This window comes from Protopterus annectens, chromosome 1.part0 (assembly GCF_019279795.1).
Source record: "Protopterus annectens isolate FY-2018-M chromosome 1.part0, PAN1.0, whole genome shotgun sequence".
Taxonomy (NCBI): Eukaryota; Metazoa; Chordata; order Ceratodontiformes; family Protopteridae; genus Protopterus; species Protopterus annectens.
In genome coordinates this window covers 87,832,688-87,848,775 of record NC_056725.1, presented here as the reverse complement: position 1 = coordinate 87,848,775, position 16,088 = coordinate 87,832,688, and the positions used below count along the sequence as shown (strand labels likewise).

Here is a 16,088-nt window from a genome sequence, read left to right as displayed (position 1 = left end):
GAGTTTCAGACCGAATCAAAGTTGGCTAAGTACCCCGTTGGGGAATATTTTGGTTTTTTCTTGCCTCAGTATTTAACCGGATGTCAGAAAAAGTGAATAACTGTATTTCTTGTGGGAAACAGATACCTCATAGGGATTACCATACTTTGTGTATACCTTGTTTAGGGCCTGAGCACGACGTTGTTGGATGCCGCTCTTGTGCTAGGTTTAACAAACGCACTATTAAGAGAAGGTTAGACTGTGCCAGGTTAGTGTTTGGGAAGCGTTGTAATTATAAAATGCCGCCGGATGCCCCGGCGCCCGCTTCAGCCAAAAAGCGCAAGGACAAAGCGGGGAAGCCTAGAGTGGAAGAACCGACAGTCCCGGACGACGGTTCTTTAGAAGGCTCAGTGGAGCGGAGGTTCTGCCAGGAGTTTCTTTGGAGTCTCAGGGAGAAACTTTACTGTTACAGGATGTATCTCAGGAAGTAGGCCAGCCTGAAGGGGCTTCTCAGGTGGCTGTTCTTCCCTCTCTTCCTAAGGTGGTTAGGGCCTCGCATTCTGTTTCTAAGGCTTCTTTAAGAGGCAGGCCTGCTTTAGCTTCAGTGGGGGTTTCTCCGAGTGTTTCAGGGTCTTTGCCTAAGAAGCATATGCTAAAAATGGCAGAGGATTTGATTACAATGATTAGAGGTTCTATGCCCCCTCCTGATAAGAGGCCTAGGGTGGAACCTGAGTTTGAGAGTTTTGAGCAGTGTTCGGAGGCTTCTGAGTCTTCGGCTGAAGACTTGCAGGAGTATCCTCCTTTTTCTGATTCTGATGTGGATGATTCTACTCCTTCAGCTTCGCCTCCTGAGGATTTTTCATTTTCAGAGACTCTGCATTCCATGAGGGAGCATTTTAAATGGGAAGGTCAAGATTTCTCTGATTCCAGGAAGAGGCTTAGAGAATTCTTGTTTTTACCCCAGCATAGGCCTTTAGCTATACCTCCAGTTCTGAATGTGGTAGAAGATGTTTTTGCAGAGGCTTCCCTGAATCCTGACTCTTTGCCTCCTGCCCCAGTTAAACCGGATAGGTACTATAGGGTGCCTGAAGCCCATAAGTATCTTTTTAAGAGTCCTAGGGCAGACCCAGAAACTGTCTCTCAGGGGCCTAAAGGTGTGAAGGCTTCTGTGGTTAAAAATCCTGTTCCTCCTGATAAAGCGGCAAGGGCTTTGGATAGATGGGGAAAGAAGGTGTATACTTCTTCCACTTTAGCCATGAGGGCGTTGAATTGTCAGTTTCATATGTTAAAATATCAGAATTATCTCCTTTCACAATTGAAGTCTAAGGTGGATGCTCTGGCTGAGGGTATTGAGTGTAAAGAATTGCAGGATTTAGTTCATGTTTCTGAACAGGTGGGTAAGCATTCCTTGCAGTGTGGTTTTGATGCTGTGCAGGCCTCCTCGAGGGTGGCTGCCACTGGTTCTGTTCTTCGTAGGCACGCCTGGTTGAGGGATCAGAACTTAGCTGAGCATGTTAAGACAAGGATTTTGGATGCTCCTTTACAGTCTGATGTGTTGTTTGGTTCGCCTGTGGAAGCAGTTTTAAAGAAAATGGAGGACAAGGCTAAGTCTATGCAAACTGTTAAGGATTTTTTGCAGGTGCAGCCTCCGAAGTTTAGTAGAAATTGGCCTACTAAGGGGTGGACTTATCCTGCTTATGATTCCCAGTCTAGGGGTAGGTCTAGACATGGTAGAAGCAGAGCTCAAGGTTCTTTTAGGCCTAGGACAGGGAGTTCACCTGCTCAGACTTCTGGTGAGGGCAGGGGTCAGTCCTTTCGTAAGCAGACCCAATGACCTGCCTTTTCAGCTGCCAGTACATTCTCACCTGGCAGCACCTCTGGGAGGAAGGCTGTCTCTTTTCAAAGAAAATTGGGATTTAATTACCCAAGACAGATGGGTTCTGGATATCATTCACCACGGTTACAGGTTTTATTTCCATACCTTGCCTCCTTTCAAAGGCATGCCAGACATTCCTCCTCTACAAAGAACAGAGGCTCACAAGCAAATTTCTCTGTTGCTCCAAATAGGGGCCATTCAGTCAGTTCCTGTGCCAGAAAGGGGCCTAGGATTTTATTCTCGCCTGTTCCTAGTACCAAAGAAGGGGAACACGTGGAGACCAATTTTGGATTTATCTATCCTCAACACTTATCTGGACATTCCCAAGTTCAAAATGTTGACGTTACAACAGCTTTTACCTCTGCTGGGCAAAGATCACTGGATGGTAACTTTAGATCTCAAGGAAGCTTACCTTCATGTGCCTATAAGACTACGTTGCAGGAAGTATCTGCGTTTCGAGCTGGAAATTCTCATTATCAGTTCTCTGCATTGCCCTTTGGCTTATCTACTGCCAGAGTATTCACAAAGGTTCTGGCTCCAGTGATAGCTTACTTCAGGCTAAAAGGAATTCAAATCTATCCTTACTTGGACGACTGCCTGATTCTGGCTCAGGAAAAGGAAGACCTACAGCATTTGGAATATGTCATAGCAGTGCTAAGATGCCTAGGGTATTCTGTGAACGAAATAAAGTCCAGTCTAGTACCCTCTCAAGACATGTGCTTTCTGGGTGTGAGACTGAATACAGCAGCCCAGATGGCCCTTTTAACCCCGGACAAACAACAGAATCTTTCCAGTTACTTCCATCAACTATCTCTTCAGTCCGGGCTGACTGCAAGGACAGTCCTTCAAGCCTTAGGGTTCATGGCATCTTGTATTCTGGTGCTTCCCAATGCCAAACTGCATATGAGGAAGCTACAATGGTATCTCAAAAATCTATGGACACAGCACTGCCAGGATTTGGACACTGTCATTCAAATAATACCTTGCATTCAAAAGGAATTTTTGTGGTGGGCTCAGGAATGTCACCTAAACAAGGGACTCTCTGTGACCCGGCCAGAGGCGAGTCAGATTCTAACGACAGATGCCTCAGACATTGCTTGGGAGCTCATCTAAATGGAAAGTGGATACAAGACAAGTGGCCTGCCAGACTACAGCATCTACATATCAACATGAAAGAGATGTTAGCAGTCCAGTTTGCATTAATGGCTTTCAAGGAGTTACTTCTTCCAGGGCAGGTGTTGATTCTAACAGACAACACAACTGTCATGTGTACATCAACAAACAAGGGGGAACACATTCTTACCCATTGTGCAGGCAAGCAATGATTTTATGGGAGACTGCGCTCAGCTTGCAACTAACTCTTCAGGCAAGGTTTCTGCCGGGAGCACAGAACTCCTTAGCAGATGTGTTAAGCAGACAAATCATGGATCCCCACGAGTGGAAACTGGATCTTCATGTATTTCAAAAATTGACAGTGTCATGGGGAACTCCAGACATAGATCTGTTTGCTTCTCCACTAAACCACCAGCTGCCAAAGTTTTGCACGAAGGAATTTCATCACACAGCTTGGAAAGTGGATGCTCTTTCTTTCAGTTGGAAAAATCTTCATGTGTATGCCTTTCCACCTCTGCCTCTTCTCCCAAAGGTGCTTCTAAAGGTCAGACAGGACAAGCCAAGGATGATTTTAATAGCTCCAGATTGGCCTCGGCAGCACTGGTACCCATTACTGAGGAGTCTGGTAAGGAAGCCTCCATGGCCTTTACCCTTGATTCCACACCTGTTGTCTCAGAAGGACGGTCGTCTGCTCAATGTCAAGCTTCACTCTCTTCATCTAACAGCCTGGCATATTCTGTTTTGAAAGACAGCAGGTCTCAGCTTCCTCAACAAGTTTTAAATGTGATTATGGAAGCCAGAAGACCTAGTACAAGGAAAGTGTACGCAGAAAAATGGAAGAGATTTTTATTTTGGACTGCAGCAAAGAATTTGGAGATTTCTGAGCCTAATTTGAGTGTGGCTCTTCAATATCTTACTGAGTTATTGGACAAAGGTTTGTCTTTCTCTTCTATTAAGATTCATGCTGCAGCAATTTCAGCTCACTATGATTGTGACCCACCATTGTTTTCACAGCCTTTGTTCAAGCAATTTCTTAGAGGGGCAAAGAATATAAGACCCCCACGTAGAGGTCCTACTCCTGCTTGGGACCTCAATTTTGTGTTGGAGAAACTTACTCTACAACCTTTAGAGCCTCGGCTACTGCTGAACTGAAATACTTGTCATGGAAGACTGCTTTTTTGTTGGCCATTACTTCTGCTAGAAGGGTTTCTGAGTTGCAGGCCCTTATGGCGGTTGAGCCTTTTTTGATTTTTCATAAGGATAGGGTATCATTACGTACAAATCCTTCCTTTATGCCTAAGGTGGTTTCTAGTGTGGCTTTAAACCAAACTATTCATTTGCCTACTTTTTATGCAGATCCCCAAAATAAAGGGGAAAAGATTTTGCACACTTTAGATGTACACAGGCAATTGCGTTATTATTTAAGCAGGACTAAGGATTTTAGGCAGTCTCAGCAGTTGTTTGTTTCTTTTGCTTTGAGTTCCCAGGGCAAGCCTGTGTCAAAACAAACTATTTCTAGGTGGATTGGGTTTTGCATTGCATTTTGTTATTCCCATCATGGCAAGGAGATTCCAGCTGGGATTAGGCCTCATTCCACTAGGGCTACTGCCACTTCAACAGCATTTCTAAGGGGGGTGGCAACTAAGGATATTTTGGAGGCAGCTACTTGGAGTTCAGTGCATACTTTCTCTAAGCATTACCACCTTCCTCTCTACTCTAAGTCTAGGGCTGGTTTTGCCACAGCTATTTTGCAAGGCATGTTATCAGCTCCTGCTTCCTTATGATTTGCCAGCCTCCCTTACCTCTGCTTTGGGATTCTACCCAATAGTTAGGACTGCAGCAATGTGGAATGAAGAACATAGTACAGTTTTGTACCTACCATAAATGTAGATGTTCGAGGATCCACATTGCTGCAGTCCAATTTACCCTCCCTCCTGCCCCTCTGTGTTTAGGGGTGGTTCTGTAGGTGAGATTTTATTCTGGTACCTTTGTATATATTGTATATATTTTTGGTGCAGGTATGTTTGGTGTTTTTGGTTTTGGCCTTGTCTTTTTAGGGTCTTCTGACATCTGGGGCAAGAAAAGACTGAGGATATGACGTCGGTCATGCGCATTAGTACCCTGACGTACTGACGTCAGTCTAATGCGACGTGACCGACGTCAGCCATATACTTTGGTATTCGGGCCGACTGGACAGCACACTACCCAATAGTTAGGACTGCAGCAATGTGGATCCTCGAACATCTACATTTATGGTAGGTACAAAACTGTACTTTTTAGTTGAACGTGAATCATCTGGTGTGTAATAGGGATTTTTTGCTGTATTTCACAATGTAATGTCAGCTCAAAGGCTTTTGGAAATCTCAGTTGGTAATTGCAAAACTGACTGCTATAATGGAATGCATTGTTTGTAAAGGCCACCCTTTTAACATGTTTTAGTAGTTAAGAGACTCCAAATGTCTCAGGTGAAAAACAAATAATGATCAAGATGCTCAACATTCTTGTATGCTTGAGTAAATAAGCTACACAAAGTAGTATTGCTATGAATAACACATACATTTACACTTAATGTATGCATTATTTGGGTTGGGAGGGTGGCCTAATGGTTAAGGTGTTTCCCTTACAAACACAAGGTGTAGGGTTTGAGTCTCACAAGGGATAATTGGCTAAGCTTAAAATGGCTCACAAGGGCAGTTAGCTTAGTATGAACATATGAAGTAATATAAAATGGCTCAGCATACCCAGAATTCTTTAGATGTGTTTCTTTGTGAGGTACAACAGTGATTTTAAATGGGGTAATGTTAAATCCAGTTTAGATGTGACATGTTTAAGTAGAGCTTTACTGATGCGGGTGTGTTTTCTGGTAGATTTTCACTATCCTTTACATGAGACTTTGTTTTTGTTTTTTACAGATTTCAGAGCAGACAGTTTTAGTTGAAGAACTCACCAACCTAAAGAAGAACAGGGTATGTACCTCAAGCAAATTTCATTAGTTATTCTTACAGGTAAAAATGGTGCCATTGTTGGCTTTGTTTGTGTTACTTCCCCAATGCATGCTCTTTGCTTAAGCCAGTCATTGGAGAAGAATAAATGTTCTAGTGAAAGGACCGTTGATATTTTACTTCTCATGAGAATAAACCCTAACTAGAACAGTTCTGATCTGAATGAGTTTCAGAATTTACCATAGGCTGGTTAAGTATGAAATAACGGATGGTCATTGTGTTTTTATGCAAATAAGCTGTGGAAATGCGTAGTCCATGCTGTACACTAATTTTTTTATAAAATTGTGCATCTTATATATGTATAAACATATGTGCAAGGTATTTGAATTTTGGTCAACATTCTTCTGCTGTTTTAGCATTGCTCTTTGAAATGTGTAGTATTTTGCCATTAAGTGTAAATGTATGGTGTTATTCATAGCAATACTACTTTGTGTAGCTTATTTACTCAAGCATACAAGAATGTTGAGCATCTTGATCGCTGCTGCAATAGCCTTAGATCTATAGATTATGTTTTGCTAAGGATTCAACAGCTGTCCAGCTTCCAGAGTTGCAGGGAACCTTCTGTGCCCCCAAACTGTCAGTCATCTCAAGCTGAGCTGACTAAAAAGACAGACTTGGGTGCCAAGATTTCCAGAGCTTTCCTGCCATTGCTTTTGAAGATTGACTGTTGGCTTGTGTTGTTCCTTTACTGGGCAGTAAGTTCTCTTTGGGGGGGAAAACCTTCCACATGAAAAAAAATGTTTGTTTTATTGTACTTTCCCACTCAGGATAGTTACTTTTAAGCTAGGAGTTTGCATTTTAACAGACTGTCACAAGACTTAACAGTACTTTTAAATGGGAGTACACTTTTTCCCCTGTCAGTTTAAATGTTATTTAAAGTAATTAAAGCCCTTTTTTCTGTGGAGAAATTGATTTATTTTACTTTTACATGTTGGGGCTATCTAGTGCTTTTTACTGGGGTTTTGTGAGGGGGAAGTGACCTTTAAATGTTTTAAAATTTTAGCGGCTTTTGTTGCTTGTTTCCCCTCCAGGAAAAAAGCACCATTTTTTTTTTAGCTTGGCCATGGATCAGACTACCAGTCCCACAGTCAGTCCTTCTTTCAGCCACAAAAATAAGTTAAGCAAACAGCCATTGCCATCACAGCAGGCTAGCAGTTTGTCTCAGCTGCAGGTGTGTTACTCTACTGTGGCCGTAGCTTACTCCTCAGACCACTCATCTTTTTACTTTGGATCCCTGTGGTGTAGTACCTGCAGTGACAGTGGATCAGGCGTTAAGCCACGTCCTGCCACCGTTGGGGTTCCCTCTGCGGAGAAAGGAGAGCCACTGTTGGTCCTGGGAGATGGAACAGTGAAAACTTCCCTCTTTGGTCAGAATGTAGTGCACATCCCTGGGGAAGCTGTTACTTTATTAATAATATTGTTGGCTCCATTGTTCCTGTCAGAAAAGAAAACTAAACTTGAATCTACTCCTCCTCAAATTTCCTTAGACAGAAGTAGTTTACTGGGTCTGCCTCCGGGTTTAACTTTAGAGTATTTTTCCTTCTTATAAAGTGGTTTCATGTAAAAGAAAGAGAGAGAAGGCTCAAGATTCTGAATCTGGGCAGGAAGATTAAGGGACAGATTTAGGGTTTTCTCCTCTATTGTCTGATTCAGACTCAGAAGAGAGCTCAGTTTCTGAGTTTTCCTTTCGGGAGGTTATCTTTCCCCGAGACTGTTTCTGGAATGTGCAAGTGTTTTTAGTGTGAGAGCACTGAGGCTTCCCATCCCCTCTGAAAATACTATGATCAGTTAGAACCTGCACCCAGTCCTCCAGTTCTGTCAGCTCAGAAGGATGGGTCACTGCCTGCAGTTCTCCTGACAGTCAGTCTTGTATAGTTTCTCAATCTTTTTGTACACTCCTCTCAAGTTTACAGAAGGCAGTGGTAAGAAACCCCTCCTTTCCGGGGGGTAATTTCACAGCCACCAGTCCAGACTTCTCCCTTTCCACTTATCCTTCAACACATGCTGTTTGAGAGTTATAGAACCAGTTCTTTTTTCCCAGGATGGGAAAGGTTTTTTTTATTCAGGGATGTTTTTAGTGCCAAAGAAAGGAGGTGATTGGAAACCAGCTCTGCATCTTTCTTTCCTAAACCCGTTTGTGATAGTGCCAGAGCTTAAAATGTTGTCCCTTACCTCATCTTCATTTGAGTTTCCTGGTAACACTAGATTTAACTGATGATTATCATCACATCCCTTTGCATTCAGACTTCAGGTGTTTTTTAAGGCTTTGTGTCTGGATTACATTCTCTGTGTGCCTTACCCTTTGAACTATTCACTGCACCAAGAGTATTCAAAGTGTCACAAATCTCTTTCTAGGGTGAGAGATCTGTTACACAAGGTGGTATTCCAAGAGAACATTTAAGTCTTTTTTGACTCCTTCGTACAGGATTATGTTCTTGGGGTGTCAGCTAGACACTTCAGTTCAAAGAACTTTTCTTCCACAGGAAAAAAATTTAAATATGAATCTAGATCCGTTTCTAAGGTTCTCCACTCGCACTTTGATCATTGCAAGGGAATAACTCAGGATTTTTGGTCTCATGGTAACGATGAATCTAGTGGTACCACTAGAAAAGCTCCACATTAGAAAGGTACAATGGTATTTGAAGTCTCTCTGATCCCAGCAGCAACATCCTTTGTCTTTTCAAATCCCAGTGCTGGAGTTTGTCAGAAGAGAAATCATTTGGTGGAGATAGCAAAGCTCCCTGAACTCGGGTCTCCCCTTCTCCCTCCCTGCTCCAAAGCAGTCAGTCAGCACAGAAGGCTCAGATTTTGCTTGGGAAGCAGTTTCAGGAGAGGTAAAAGTGAAAAGTGTGTGGGACACCAAGGAGAAGATGTAAGCACATAAATATAGAATAATTGCTTGCTCTGATCAAGACAATGTAGTCTGAATTATCTTTGGTCCCCCAAATCTGTTTAGGTTGTTACAAACAATACCACAGTCATGTGGTACATTAAGAAACAAGGGGTCACCAGGTCATAGCTCCTTTGCAGACTAAGCTTGTTAATTTGGGATATAGCTTCACACCTCAGTCTCACTCTACAGGCATCATGTATTCATTTATAGCAAAACTGTGTAGCAGACAAGCTGAACAGACCCTAGAAATGGAAACTAGATTGGGGGTCTTCCAAGATTTGATCCATCTGTGAGGAGTTCCTTAACACCTATTTGCCTGGTCTCTGAACAATCGTGTAGCAAATGGGAAAAGTCTAGCTCTTGGCAACAATATAACTAACATCCACTGAGGGCATGTTTTCTGGTTTTACTATATATGTGAGTTACTATGCTGTGGCCTTTCTTACTCCACTGTCAAGGTTCATTTATCAGCCATTTCACCATGTCTACCCATGGAGCCACCTCTTTCAATGCATTCTCGTGTTAACATGTTTTTGAAAGTGGATTTGCATAAGAGCCCTCCAAGAAAACCAGTGGCCCAAGTTTGCAATCTTATTTTTTTATTAGAAAACCTAATACTTGGTCCATTTGAACCAGCTAATCTGGAAGACTTGAGGTTGTTAACATAGAAAACCGTTTTTTTTACTGAAGTAAAGATCAACCAATAAAAGTATGAGTTGTAAGCTGTTACGGTGAGTCCACCCTGTCTCATTTTCTACAGAAACAGGGTTGCTTTGAGAGCTAAAACTTCTTTTTAGGCCCAAGTGCTTTCTTTTCTGAACCTAAAAATGAGGGAGAAAGGGTACTTGATACCTTTGATGTCCACAGAGCTCAGGTACTGTCTTGACAGCACAAAATGTTACAGATCTTTGGATCAGTTTTTCGTTTCTTGTGAAGGTAAGAGGAAGGACCAACCTGTATCTAAACATTCTAAATGGCTATCTGAGGCTATTACCTCTCTTTTTTTTTTTTTTTTTTTTTTTTTTCAAACCAGTATTGAATTATCACTTAAAACAGACACTTATGTAGGCAATTTCAGTCATTCTAACAACAGATACATAGCATATGAGTAGGTAAAGTGTACAATGTATGACATCGGTTCTTATAGTACATGAAAAAATAAAATGTTGGTTTCAGTTAGGAAAATAATAGCAGAAGAGTTAGTGATGCAGAAAGATAGTGAGAGAGTTGAGAAAAATAGAGGCATTACAGACTGAGCAGTAGCTTAAGGATACGATATAAAAACCGAGGAGGAGTCACAAGAGTCATTAGGATCTTGTAGACTTTGAAGGAGTGAGATGTGACAGAAGAAGAAAATGAAGCTAGCGTGGAAGAAGAGGAAGAGCTGAGCATTAGGCCGGATTTATGCAGGAGCAGAGCCATGTATTTTTGAGATGATTAAGAGGCTTTAAAATTGGTTAGGCCAGGCATAGACCTGGTAGCTAGAGGCAGTGAATTCCACGGTTTATAGAGACCGAATATGACTGTACTGTGGTGGTGCTGCGGTAGCATTCTCACCTCACAGACGTTGCTCGTTCGATTCTCAGAGCGTCTCCTGTGTGGCGACATGTATGAATGGGCGTTCCTTCGTTGAACGTTGTGCGTTAGGCCCGGCAAGCCAGCATGTAAAAATCTACTGCCAATCATTAGCGGACCGGAGTTCCGCTGTGGCGACCCCTAACCGGGAAAAGCCGAAAGACGCAAACAAACAATAGAGACCGAATATGACTACAGAGAGTGACCTGTTTTTTATTTATTTATTTATTTATTTTTTGTGGGTCTTGAGATAACTAAGAGATTTTTGTCTTTCAATCATAGGGATCTATTTGGTGTATAAGTTGTGACTAAGTTGGCTAGCACAGGGCAGGCAGTAGGCTTGAAAATAAGGTTGTACAAACTGGATAGCTGAATAAAAGCAAGTTGGTTGGGAAGTTCAAGCCAGTTTAGTTTTAGTAGCACTTCACAGTGATGTGTGCAATTATAGTTTGAGGTAAATTTAGTTACTTTGTTGTAGCACTGTTCCAGCTTGCTTAAGGTAGAAGTTTGTAGATTAGTTAGGACAGGGGCAGCATAAAGAAGGGTGGGAAGTAAAAAGGTTTTTGCCAAGGAAACTTTGTTTGCTGTAGTTAAGAAATGTTAGTTTCTATACGAGTCCCAGTTTTTGATGAGTTTTTTCTTTATATTTTGCTGTATATGGTAGTCGGAAGGAAAGTTTGTCAATGATTACGCCTAGAAGTTTGGTTTCCTGCACTTTTTCTATGACAGTATTGTCAGGTGAATAGATGTTGAAATGATTGGTGACAGGGGAGGTGTTTTTAGGGTGGAAGAGTACTAATTTAGTCTTCCTTGGATTAAGAAAGAGTTGAGCATTTTTTTTAGCCAGTATTCAACTGCAGTAAAGGACTGTTGAGTTTTTGAAAGCAGTTCTGGTAGTGATTGAGCTGTACAGATTATGGTGGAATCAGCTTATTGAATGAGTGTTCCAGGGTGGGAGGAAGTGTAAAGGTTGTTAGTGAAAATGCTGAAGAATAGGTGTCAGAGGATGGAGCCTTGAGGAACTTCATTAGGGTTGTGGAGAAAGGGTGAGAGTTTGTTGGACCATTTCACTTCTTGTGTACGATCCTCGAGGTAGCTCTGAAACCATTTTACTGTGTTATGTGAGAAGCCTAAGTTAGACGGTGTGTTCAGTAGTAGAGGGTGAGAGACTGTGTCAAAGGCCTTAGAGAGGTCAAGGAATACTAAGGCTGTATAGCATCCTGCACCTGTGGTCTTGTTCACAGTGTTTGTAAAGATTAATAGGGCTATAGCTGGGTTGGAAACCATGTTCGGTTTGGGTTAAAAGATTGTTTTGCAAACGGTATTGCATTATCTGCTGATGGGATACCTCTGTAAAGAATTTTGGATATGGGTGACCAGACCTCCCAACCGTCCCGAATTACTCGGTTTTTACCGAGTTTTGGGGTCCAAATGAAGGGGTGCCACGATTCCCGATCGGCGCCCCTTCATTTCCGATTTCTTTGCCTTATTTTTTATTTTTTTTAATTTTCGCGCTGTCTGAGCTGACGTCATCACGTGCGCGATGACGTCAGCTCCGTCAGCACTACCAGCCAGTCGGAATTGAGCTCGCGTCATCATTTCCCGCTGGCTGTAAGCAGTTGCTGCATTTCAAAAGCTTGCCGCCAAATCGCCAATGTTAAAACAGAAAAGAAACACTTAGCTGCCGCCTGCCTGCTATTCGTTTGGACTGGGACTTTACTTGTATGTATGCAGAAAGCTGCAGCCTGCCATTCGTTCTGGGAGCCTGCCCTGGGACTATCTGAGTGAGAAAATATGCGTTGCCTGCCCAAGAAATCTCTGCCATTCAGGACTGGTGGTATCAGGTAAGGAGGGACAGGAACCAGCTGCCATTCGTTTTCTGTTTATTTTAAATGCGAGGAGGGCCAAGGACTGCTGCCATTATTCTTAACTTGCTGTAGGGAGCTGAGCTGACATTCATTTGAACAAAGTGTGTGTGTGTTTGTTTGTGTGTGTGAAGTGTGAACAGGAACCAGCTGCTGCCATTCGTTTTGTTTATTTTAAATGCGAGGGCCGAGGACTGCTGCCATTATTCTTAACTTGCTGTAGGGAGCTGAGCTGACATTCATTTGAACAAAGTGTGTGTGTGTGTTTGTGTGTGTGTGAAGTGTGAACAGGAACCAGCTGCTGCCATTTGTTTTGTTTATTTTAAATGCGAGGGCCGAGGACTGCTGCCATTATTCTTAACTTGCTGTAGGAGCTGAGCTGACATTCATTTGAACAAAGTGTGTGTGTGTGTGTGTGTGAAGTGTGAACAGGAACCAGCTGCTGCCACTCGTTTTGTTTATTTTAAATGCGAGGGCCGAGGATTGCTGCCATTATTCTTAACTTGCTGTAGGGAGCTGAGCTGACATTCATTTGAACAAAGTGTGTGTGTGTGTGTAGTGTGAACAAGAACCAGCTGCCATTAGTTTTCTGCTGTTTATTTTAAATGCGAGGACTGCTGCCATTATTCTTAAGCTGCTGTATTAGGAGCTGCCATTCATTTGAACAAAGTGTGTGTGTGAGAGAGAGCTATGGTGAGAAGTGAGAACTGAATTCAATAAATGATGGCCATTAAGTTTCAGTCTTCCTGTTGTTTAAACTGCTGATTTAGCATAGTGGTATGTTGCACTAACTGTAGTGTGTGTGTATAGTGTTCTGGGTTCAAGTCAAGACTTGCCAGTAACAAGCATGGGGGTAACACGTTTTATTCTAGCAACTTTCCAGAATTATACAAGCAATGTTTAAAATGTGTCCCTGGTTTTTAAATGTGTCCTGGTTTTTGAACTTTTGACCCCCCCCTGAAAAAAAACCTGAAATTGAAAGTGTGAGAAGCTGTGCAAGATGCCTATGGCTTTCTACTGTCATTCTATTTATAGTGTGTGTGTGGAAGACTTTTATGATGGAAATGTTCTGAATTGGGCAGTTTTGTCATTATTGGTTCATGCATTTTGTTTCGTTGCCTACAGTACGGCCTACTGGCAAAATGTTCTCTCAAACAATACATTTAAAATGTGCTCTAACAAGTGTGCTGTATTATACAAGGAATATAACTTAATAAAGTCAGGAAGGTGTATCAAATGAAAGAACACATATGTGTGCAAGGGCCAATGATTTGAAAATGGCCCAAAGGTAATCTTTATCCCTTATTGGCCAGATGTATTTTCTTTGGATGTGGTGCAGGTTTCAATACTGTTTCAATGAATGTGATTTTCAAGAGCAGAGAAGTTTTAATTCCAAGTGGTTTCAATACTGTTTCAATGAATGCGATTTTCAAGAGCAGAGAAGTTTTAATACCAAGTCTATTTTCATTGTGAAACAGTATCGCTTTATTTATCAGGTGTCTGTTAGTGTTTGTGCATTGATGATGTGCCTCAAAATGTAAAAATAAAATCCAAATCTTTACTATAGAAGTAAAGTAGTATGCAGTTGCACACATTAGTGTTTATGATAAATGGGGTGAAATAGCCAGATAATGAGACATTGGAATGGCTGCAGGCAGGGGGACTCTGGTCTGGTGTCATATTTTGGTTGTCTGTTCTTCAGTTTGTGTTTGAAAGTTGGTATCCCACAATTCCATCGGAGTGGGTGGGGTTACATAATTATGTATGCAAATGAGATGTTAATCAGCGTACAGATTTGTACCTATTTTTCATGGCCCTTGTCCAGATTTCTGATGTTTCCAGGTTGAGAGGTATGTGGGTGACAGATATAGGAGGGAAATTGGTTAGTTCAATAGAATTGCCTCCTTTGTGGATGGGGGTGATGTGAGATTGTTTCCTTATGGTTGATACTTCTGACTCGGATAAATACCTGTTTATAAGGATACTGACTGGGTAGGCAATTGCATTGGCAGTCAATTTTGAGGTAGTGTGGTGGAAGATTATCAGCTGAAGTGGAACAGGGTTTTAGTTTTTGTAGCAGTTTCTTTATGGTGTTTGTGGGTATGGGCTGGAATGACAATGGGGTTTGACATTTTGTTGAGTAGGGGGATTATTAATGATAGGATTAGACGTAGTAGATGTTATAGGATTGGTGCCTACATAGGTTGAAGGGTGGGGGGGGGGGGGGTCCAGTGTTGCTAGTAGATCTGCTATTGATTTTATGAAGTGCTTGTTAGTGTTGGCTATTTGGGATGGAGGGGTATCGGGTGATGGGGTGTGATCTCTATTTGTCCCAGGGTTAAGTAGAGTAGATATTTAGCCCTTGGTTGGTTTGTTGGTTTTATGCTGGAGTTGAAGCTGAGAATAGTATGATTTTTTTATCTTTGTTGATTAATTTTGTAACTTTAGTTGCGTAGTGTTTTAAAGTTGACATGATTTTGTTTGTGTTTTGTTTAGTTTCCAGGTTTTCCAGGCTAGGTCCCTTTTGCTTCATCAGGTGTTTGGGTCTATATCAGAAGTGCGAACTTTCAAAATGGTCAACACCATATGAGCGAACTTTTGAAAGTTCGCAAGTTTCAATCGCTGTAGGGAATATTCCCCTTTACTTCACTGTAGTGCGATCTTGGAGTTGGTATATTTAAATAGGGGGGGAGCACAGGGGGCCCCCCTGCTCAGAACGTTCAGGTAGGTTTTTTTTTTTGTTTTTTTTTTTATTATATGTTCAATGTTTTAAAACTCCATTCATATGGTGTCGGTCATATAGACCCCAGGTGTTTACATTCCAAAGAGAGCCATGGGCCTGAGTACTTTTTGATTCTTTTCATACGAATGTTGGCTAGGATGGGCTAGGGTATTAAGTATGTGAAGGAAGGTGCTGTTAAAGTATAGTATGGCACCATTAAGGGGTAGTAGTTTAAGGGGTTACTGTCAAGAACAAACATTTTTTACTTTGTTACCTTTTCCTTCTTTCTTCCTCTCTCTTTTTGTTTTCCCCCTTTTAGTAACCTTCCAAACATTAACAACATGAAGTGGGGCATATGCCTGTCCCTCCACCAAGTTTAACAGTCAGCAAAAATCTAGTCTTTCTCAGCTACTTTTTATTGTAAAGCCATATTGAAATTGATGCTTTAAGTCTCATTTATTCACTAATTTCAGTATTGCTGGTTTTCTTCCTGTTACTCTCCATTTCACAACTCCAGACTCTAGTTCACGTCAAAGGTACTTCCTATTCTACTAGTCAATTCCTGCGTCTTTTCTGTGTCTCGGGCATTTTCCTTTGGAACATTGGAAAATGTTTCACTGGCAGCAGTGAGCCTTGCCATCAGAAGAATGAGAAGCAGAGGCTATTATCTTTTGTTAAACTCGCCTCTTCAAAGGTGTTCTGGCAGGGTCAAGGTCCACTCTACTGGGGCATTGGCTTCATCTTTTGCTTTTTGGAAAGAGCTGGATTCTAGAAGTATTTTAGAAGTAGTAACATGGTTCTCGATACATGCATTTACAAAGCATTACAAGTTGAGTTCCTTCTCCAGGTCTAGATCCGGATTTACTAGGATCTTTCTTCAGGGACTCTTGGACCCTTCCCCTTCCACCTCCCAAATGTAAGCTAGGGTAATTTTACCTATGCAGATAAGGCTACTGCAGCAGTGATAAATATGAACATAGTACAGCTGTATAAAACTTATAACAGTAGATGCTCATATGATCACAGCTGCAGTAGCCCTTCCCTCCCCCCACCCCCTTGTTTT

At 41.8% G+C, this 16,088-nt stretch overlaps 1 protein-coding gene across 3 annotated transcripts in view; it reads left to right on the top strand.

Moving 5' to 3' along the window:
- The window catches only part of ASNSD1 (asparagine synthetase domain containing 1), a 352,351-nt gene that overhangs the window by 54,394 nt on the left and 281,869 nt on the right, over window positions 1–16,088 (top strand). For 2 of the 3 annotated variants that reach the window (XM_044085621.1, XM_044085773.1), the window contains one exon: window positions 5,881–5,934. The exons of the other annotated variant lie outside the window; for it this stretch is intronic. The gene's annotated coding sequence lies outside the window, so the exon portion shown is untranslated. The remainder of the gene's footprint in view (window positions 1–5,880; window positions 5,935–16,088) is intronic. 3 annotated transcript variants of the gene reach the window in all.